The sequence below is a fragment of the Alligator mississippiensis genome, chromosome 1 (assembly GCF_030867095.1).
Source record: "Alligator mississippiensis isolate rAllMis1 chromosome 1, rAllMis1, whole genome shotgun sequence".
In the NCBI taxonomy this organism is placed as follows: domain Eukaryota; kingdom Metazoa; phylum Chordata; order Crocodylia; family Alligatoridae; genus Alligator; species Alligator mississippiensis.
Genome location: NC_081824.1, coordinates 232,688,297 through 232,696,458, shown reverse-complemented (window position 1 = coordinate 232,696,458; position 8,162 = coordinate 232,688,297).

Sequence of the window (8,162 nt, the reverse complement as noted above, 5' to 3'; positions counted from 1 at the left end):
CCTTAGAACATCATTTTTTAGGAAGAAAGATGTTAGCAATGTAAGGTGATGTCATGGCTGTGTTCCTACCCTCTACCATTGCACTCACAGAAGCAGTGGGAAACAGGAGTTTATGAAAGGGTGGGGCTGTTTGGGATTTGCACTGGGGGTGCGGTCTATTATCAGATGAGGCTCTGACAAAGTTCAAAACCGCACGTGTCTGGTGCAATCTGAAGCTCCCAGGTTCATGGCGTATTACATAGTGGTACCAGTAATGCACTTTGGTGCAAAGGTGAACACATCCTAGCAACACAGGCTTACAGGACAGAAGAGAGATGTGTGCTGTCTGCCCAAACCCACTTCCTGGTTCCAGGATAATATGACAAACTAATCCAGAATGGGTAGTACCAGGGAACACTGTCACAGTCTTCACAGTATTGAAATAATTCTTGTTTTATGAAGTCCTAAAATAGAGAGAAGGTGAATTATTTCAGTTGCCAGTGAGTGAGAATGCCTGAAGAGTTTTAGCAGGGTCCTGATAGTTCCCCACACACAGTACACCTGCAGGCCTCAGTCCAGACTTCATCCCTGTAAGTAATGTTGGGTTATCACTTCCAGTGTTATAGCTTGCTTGCTCACCTACACATTACCTCTGCAAACCAAATCAATTTGAGCTGATAAATTAAGCATTGCAGTTCAGAACTTTTGATTGCTCGGACAGTTCCATTAGCATCTGTTAAGATAGTTGAAGGTGATGGCAGTAGCCCAGTTAAATACATTCTCCCAGAATTTGCAATGGGAACACCCAAGGGGCCGAGTCTTTTGTTTTGCCAGAGGTTACACCTCAACTTTGGATGTCTTCCTTATGCCATCTTTTTCCCTTTGAGTAGTATGTTACCAGCCAATTCAAACCCCTGTACACTAGGGTGTGTGAAGCTTCGGTCACTAATTCGATTCAGAGAAGATTCAACTTGATTTGGAGACCAAATCACAGAATCTGAATCAAATCAGGGGGACCCCCCCCAAAAAAATTGATTTGGAAAAGATTCAGAAAACAATTCAGAAAAAGTTTTGGAGATTTGGAAGGCAGTCTTTCAGGGGAACAGAAACTAAGAAGAGGGAGGGGGTGTGGGGAGGAAGACTGACAACTGTAGCTGGCCAGTGACTGTGATCTTTCCCTGAGTCCCCTTCCAATCTCAGTACCCTGGGGAGGGATGTAGAAACAGCATACAAGTCTCTGTCTGCAGCCTTTCTGTGCCTTTTGTGAGGTGTTTCTGCCTGAGCAACAGCGTTGGAAAGGTACTGGATTGGCTTGGCTTCCTATCTAGTCAGTTTCCTGCTAGTTTCTGCTCTTGGAAAGGATTTGATACATCTTATTAACTAGAATCCCTCTACTTATCCCTATCCAATCCATTTCTTTCAACTTATTCTTCCTCCAAAAACCTCTTATTTGCTCTTGGTTTTTTTTTTCCCGTACACTTTTTTAAAAAGAAAGCTGTGCTTTCCCCAGCAGTGTGATCCATCACTGTGCAGAAAAACACATACATTACACACACTCATATTCATGCACAGAACAGAAGAAGAGCTATCATACAGTTACATGCAGATACAGACTAAACACAACACAGAAGAACAAGTCTGATACATGCATCATAGAAGAAGAGATATTATTTTAGTTACACACACATACAATAAACACAAAACAGAAGAAGTCATACAAACATATAACATAGAAGAAAAAGAGATATTATTAAACGCAACACAGAAGAAGTCAGACACAGTCATATATCAGAGAAGAAAAAGAGATATTACAGCTACACACACAGAGAGACACATTTTCCAGCACAGGAAAGAGTAATATGAAATGTGCTGGAAAGGCAGGTGCCAGGCCCTCTGGCAGGGGAGGGAGAGGGACTAGAAGGGATAAAAGGAGAGCTAGAGATGCAAGTCCCCCCCCCCCCACACCCATCTTCCCCTCCCCACCTCCCCCACAAACATAGATGCATCCTCTTTCCTGGCAGCCATGAGTCTTCTGCTGCAAGTGGGAGCAAGGAGGTGGGAGAAATACCTTTCCATGCATCTGCATCACCTCACCTAACACCAGAAATAGCTACCAGCAGCAGAATGACAGTCTCTTCCACTCCAATTTCATTTCCCAGTGTGAGCCTCCCAGAGCCAGAGGAGGAGCTGGATCTGGGACCAGGGGGTCTGAACGCCTAGCTAAAGAAATTCTGAGGACCCAGGGGGAATCTGAGTTTGTGCTCCACATCCCTCAAAGTTCCCCTAGAGCCAGGTCTTCTTCACAGGAAGGCACCTCAGAGGAGGTTGTGGGGCAGGTGCCTAAGCTTTCCTTGTTATTGTGCCTGTGCCTGCTGAGAAGTGGGATAAGGCAGGATCTGCACCCTCAACTGAGAAGCAGAGTTGGGGAGTAGTAGTGTAGTGTGGGATCATTTTAAGGTGGCAGATAATACCACGTATGCTATCTGCCAGCATTGGGAATGCAGATCAGCCGAGGCAAGGAGATGAAACACTTCACCACCACAGCGATGCTGCTGCTTTTCAGGAGGCAGCACCCCACTTGCCCTTCTTCCTCCTCAGCCTGACACCAGTGAGAGCATGCCCAAAGGGAAGTCTCCCTTTAGTTCTAAAGCCCCCACTCCCATGAAGCACAGGAAGCCCACTCTGGTCCGTTGGGGGAAAGCTGCAGACAAAGAGGGGCGCCTTTCCAAGACGAGTGAGATCACCCAGAGCATTGGGGAGATGCTTGATCTGGATAGCCAGCCCTTCTTCTCAGTTGAGTGGCCAGGGTTCAGTTGGTTCATGGTGCTCATGGCCCCATCATACCGCATGCCCACATACACCACCTTTAGGAGGTCGGTGGGCCCTCCCTGTATGAGGCATGCAAGGAGTACTTGAGGGAGGAGCTGCAGAAGGCAGGGCCACAGATAGTTTTGCACTTCACCTCAGACATCTGGAGCAGCCAAGGTAGAGATCATGCCTACCTCTCTGTCACAGGGCACTGGTGTGATCAGCCAGAGTGTCAGTGAGCTCTCCTTCAAATGGAGGTGATAGATGAGTCCCACACAGCAAACGAGATCATTGTCACTGTGAACTGCATGGTGCATGGGTGGTTCATTGGGCAGGGCAAGCTCATTCACAGGTTCATGGTTTCTGACAGTGGGGCCAATATGGTGTTTGATATCTTCACCCAGAAGGCACCAAAACATAAGGAAAATCAGACCCATCCTGCTGATATTTTTACATCTTGTGATTTTCCACCCAGTCTGGCCATGTGCAGTGTGCAGCTGTGACAGCCCACACACACCTTCTTGCTGTGCATGGCCCTATACAGGGCTGGCTTCTCCAGTTAGGCCTTCCGTAATTCCTTGCACCCCAGCACTCCCTTGGAAGGGCTCTTCTCCAGATTCCCAAGACTTATGACCTCTCTGCAGCCTTATACAGCTCAGCACCTTCAGGCACCAAGCCATGAGACTCTGTCTCCATCTGTCTCACATCTATCTGCCAGGTTTTCTACTCCATACACTGGCCTATCCATCCACCCAGTACATTCTCTTCTCTTCTCATTTCACTCCCTCTAGCTTCATTTATCTTCTTCTCTTTCTGCTGTTCCCTTTCAGACTCCTTTTCCTCCTGCACCTCTGCTCCCACACTACCCAGCAGGGTTTCCTGAGCTACGTCTCCCAGGGGCTGAGGATCCAAGCACTGCAGTGAGTCTGCGTGAGCTCAGCACTTCATAGCAGCAAAGCACATGCTGGACTCACCCTAACTTCCCTTCTGAGGCCTGTGCTGAGACAGGAGAATGCAAATAAACTGGCAAGAGAGCCTGAGGATTGGCTTGAGGGATTGTGATGTCATAATGCCACCAGGAATGTTGGAGGTGGCTTTGTGACTCAGTGTTCAAAGCTCCGACCCAGTGTGATCAGGGGTCATGGACTCTCCTAGCAACAAGTCTGGGTGGGATGGATCCAGAGGTGGATCATGCTGCAGCTGTTCCTTAATGGCCAAGGGGACACTGATTGTTGCAGAATGAGAAATGGGAGTTGCTTAAAGCTCCTTTTCAGGCACCCTGGCCTCCTATTTTGGACAGACAAAGAGAGACTGATACAAAGGTAATCTGGGATTGGAGGAAGGTGGAGAATCGCTCTTGCAGAAAGTAGGGCAAAGACGCATGGATGCACCAGATACACACCATCTTGTATTGCATCAGATGGACCCATCCATTTCATCACTCACTGGTTCCAGTCTCCAGTTCAGCTGGCACCTACCAATACATATATAGGTTCCATCCACATCCATACATCCCAAACTTCAACACACCAGCTTCTCCATTCATTTCTCTTATCTGCCCATGTCACTGTCTTTTTAAACTTTTATCTAAACTATCTGACCAGTGACACCCATACGCCCATCTCCAGTCTCTCACACTACCTGATTTAAAACTGTAGCCATGGCTCACCGCTGTCTGACCATTATTTAATCTCCTGTCTAACTGATCTATTCGGGGGGCATTGATGACTAGACTGGAAGTCACAATGTGCTCTCCCAAGAATTAGCTGTTGGGTCTCAGTTCACTGTGAAGGAAAGGAGACGACGTGTAAAACAGTAGGACTTAGGAAGACAAACAAGTGCGGTGGGCATGCTGATCCTTGCTGGCGCACAGGGCTCAGAGAAGTACACGGATGATTGGTGAAATGTTTTCACCAATCAGGTAACAACTGGGAAAGGGCTTGCTCTGCCCCAGACTTTGGGTGGCAGAGCCTCCAGAGAGAATAAAAGGAGCAGTGTGCCCTGCACGCAGCAGAGGTGTTGATGGATGGAGTGAAGAACGGGCAGTGAAGAGCTTGGGAAGAACTACCAGTGGCTGGAAGCTGCCCCCAGAAGACCCTTGAAGACACCCTTGGTGGGACTGGAGTGGTGGGCAGCTTCAGGCCCAGCTGGTGGATAGTGCAGTGCATGGGGCAGACCCTGGGAGCTGCAGGAGGCAGTTTAGTTTCCTGGACACTCAGTTCACATTGCGGTGCACAATTCCACCAGACCCTGGGAGCCTAACATGGTGGCTTGGGTCTCCTACCCTCAGTGTGGGGCTGAGGACTTGGTGCCTGTGGTAGTGCATGGTGCCCCAAACCTTGGGAACAGTGCCAGGCCACTCAGGTTTGCAACTCCTCCCTGGCATGAGGCCAAGCACCCAGGAGACACCAGTGTAGTGTGGTGTAGGTCTAGTGGGACCTAGGTTTTGGGATGCGCACGAGGTGGCCTGAGCCCCAGTGGAGGACAGATGGCAGCGCCCTGGGTAGCTCCTACAAGACACCCATGGATCCAAAATCCCCTCCAGGTCTTTTCTGCAGATTTGTGAGTAACAGGGAAAGGGTCCCCACAGGGGAGAAAGCCCTGAGTGGGGTCCCTGAGGGACTAGGTGGGCTCCTCAGGGGCTGAGGATGTACTGGGACCCTCCCCTTACTCCCTCTAGGAGCAGTGCCAGGGTTGGGCACCCTAGGTGAACACCCAGTGGTCTCGGCCGCGTGGGTATCTGGAACGGAGGACTGGTGCCTCATATTTTGTAAATAGTTCCTTATATATTGTTATCCTTTAATGTGAGCTGGATATGTCATCTATTTGAGTTTTACCTGTATCTACCTGTTGTTGCAGTGCTTGCCTGAATTTACCTCTTTTTACCTGTTGTTCATTTTACTCCATTGTACTTACCTGTTACAGACAGCTGCTTACCTGCATAGGGACCCATGCCCTTTGAGGCTGTGTGACCCTCGGGATCTCTGATTGTAGAGAATAATGTTATTTGGTGATTTGGATATTGTATATATTTACTATTACTCTCCAGTAAGTCTTTACATATTGTTACGTGTATACTAATAAACCTGTAAATAGTGAATCTGTTGAGTCCTGGCCTGACTCTAAAGAGTATAGAGGGGGCAGAGAAGATCCCTCTCTCAGCACTCCTGCCTGACCGCCCATCCCCTCCAATTGAAGTGGGGAGTACATACTCGGGTGCGCCCAGTTTACACAAAAGAACAACCTGCTAGTTAACATGAAAAAAAAAAAGGACATGCTATAGCAAAAGCTAGTGTCTTCAGGGGCTTTTGATTCCATCTTAAAGGTCAATGTCAGCAGAAACATTTAAAGCATTTCTATGAACAGAGAGGACTGTCAATAAAAAAAGTAAAAATATACAAGAGTCAGCCCAACATCAACCCCTGCCCCAAACACTGAAGAAATTCTAGAACAAACAACAGTCATAGCATTAGTATCTACAAGACAATAAGAAGTTAATTAAAAGAGTCCCCATTGTTTTGCCTGACAATTTTGTGGTGTGTTAGGAACACTAGGTCCATGGAGAAGAGGAAGGCAGAATCCATTATATACCATGACTATCTGGGTTTTTTGCACTGTCCCGCATGATACTGTGCAAGGTATGCTGAAAAAGGTGGTTTCACAGTCATCACCCCCAACACAGTGTACAAGGTATTAAAACTGCTCTTAGAAACCAGTTATCAAGGGTTGTAGAGAGCACCAGGCAGATGCATCTGCCACAACTGTGGAGCATAGGATCGAAACTCCACATGGTCTTAACAAATTGGAAAGGAGTTGATCTAAAATAAAGGCCATGGTCCAGTTTTAAGTACTGTGGTTGGAAATCAGAAAGTAAATGCACGAAACCAAAATGGGGTGTGCATGCTGGGCAACAGTGCTTCAGAAAAGAGTCTGGTGGTGAAGCAGCTTCCAGTATGAATCTGAATAAAATACATGATGCTGCTGCTGACTTTGCTGCAAGAAAGGCAGAAATCATTCAGTCTCTATTAACAGGAGTGCTAAATATCAGAAATCACAAGTCTGGTGTACACAATGCAAGTGAATCCTTGGACAAGACTTTGTCAAGCTGTGGTCAATAGAGCTGATACATCTATTGACATACTGGGGACTGCAGAGGAGAACAGCAAGAATGCAAAGAGGACAAGAAAGCATGGTTTCTGAAGAGAGACTGAAGAACTGGATTTCTCCAAGGGAGAGAAAAGTTTGAGACTGAGTGAAAGGACTTGCCTGAAATCTAAACATTTTTGTATGGAGGATGGTGATCAACTGTTCCCTAATATACAAAAGAGAACATGACCCATGACCAATGATATAAACCATTGCTGGTGCCACAGGGTTGGGGTATACCTTGAGGGGAAGCTAGGGCAGGTTCCTTGCCAATTCTTTCTAGATCCTGGCACCCTGGTATCCCTTATGCATAGCTGGATATTGGAGCAAGCTACAGCAGAGACAGAAAGAAACTCAATCCTGTGGACCGGTGGTCAAAGCGGCCAGTGGGAAAGCACTCCCAATTCTGGGAGAGTGCAGTACTGCTGTCAACTTCCTGGGCTTGCAGCTGCCCTGTGCATTCCTCAAAGCAAAGGATGCTATGCAAGATGCTTTGACAGACACCGATTTTTTACAGAAATTCCAGGTGACTATGAACTTTGCAGACTGCTCTTGCTCCTTTATGGAGAGATATTTCTCCCAGTATATGACATGGGGGCAAGTGGGTGTATGCCAGGTGATAGTAGAAAAGAATCTAATAATACCTTCCTGAAGTGAGATGATGACCAAAACTGAAGAGATGGTTTTGTGAAGAAGAGGAGGGCTTTTCTGAACCTATGCTCAGGGATTGGGATTCCCAGTGGGAATTGCCACGAGTAACAGCCACACGGGGGAAATCCCAGTGTGTGTTGCCAACACATTGACAGAACCACAGGTCACATATCAAGGCAGCATAATTGGGACATTTTAAACCAAGGTGCTGTCCTACCAACAAATCCTGGGTAAATGCGGTTGATTGCTATAAGGGCACTAAGCACAAACAAGAACTATCATCTTGAAAGGCCAGCTGATGAGCTCCTAGGGACTGCAGATTAATTGGAACATGAGTTCAAGTTGAGTCACCATGGCCTGGAATCTGAGCAACTGAGGGCAGTACAGAAAGTACTATTGGAGTATTTAGATGTACTCAGCCTGTGAGACCAAGATCTAGGGTTCACAGGCCTGAAGAAGCACTGGATCGACACTCAGAGTCACACCTATGAGAAAGTACCTATTCATTTTCAGCAGGAGTTTGACCAGCAGCTGCAGGAGATGAGACAGGCATCATCAGACCCTCTTCCCAGCTCATT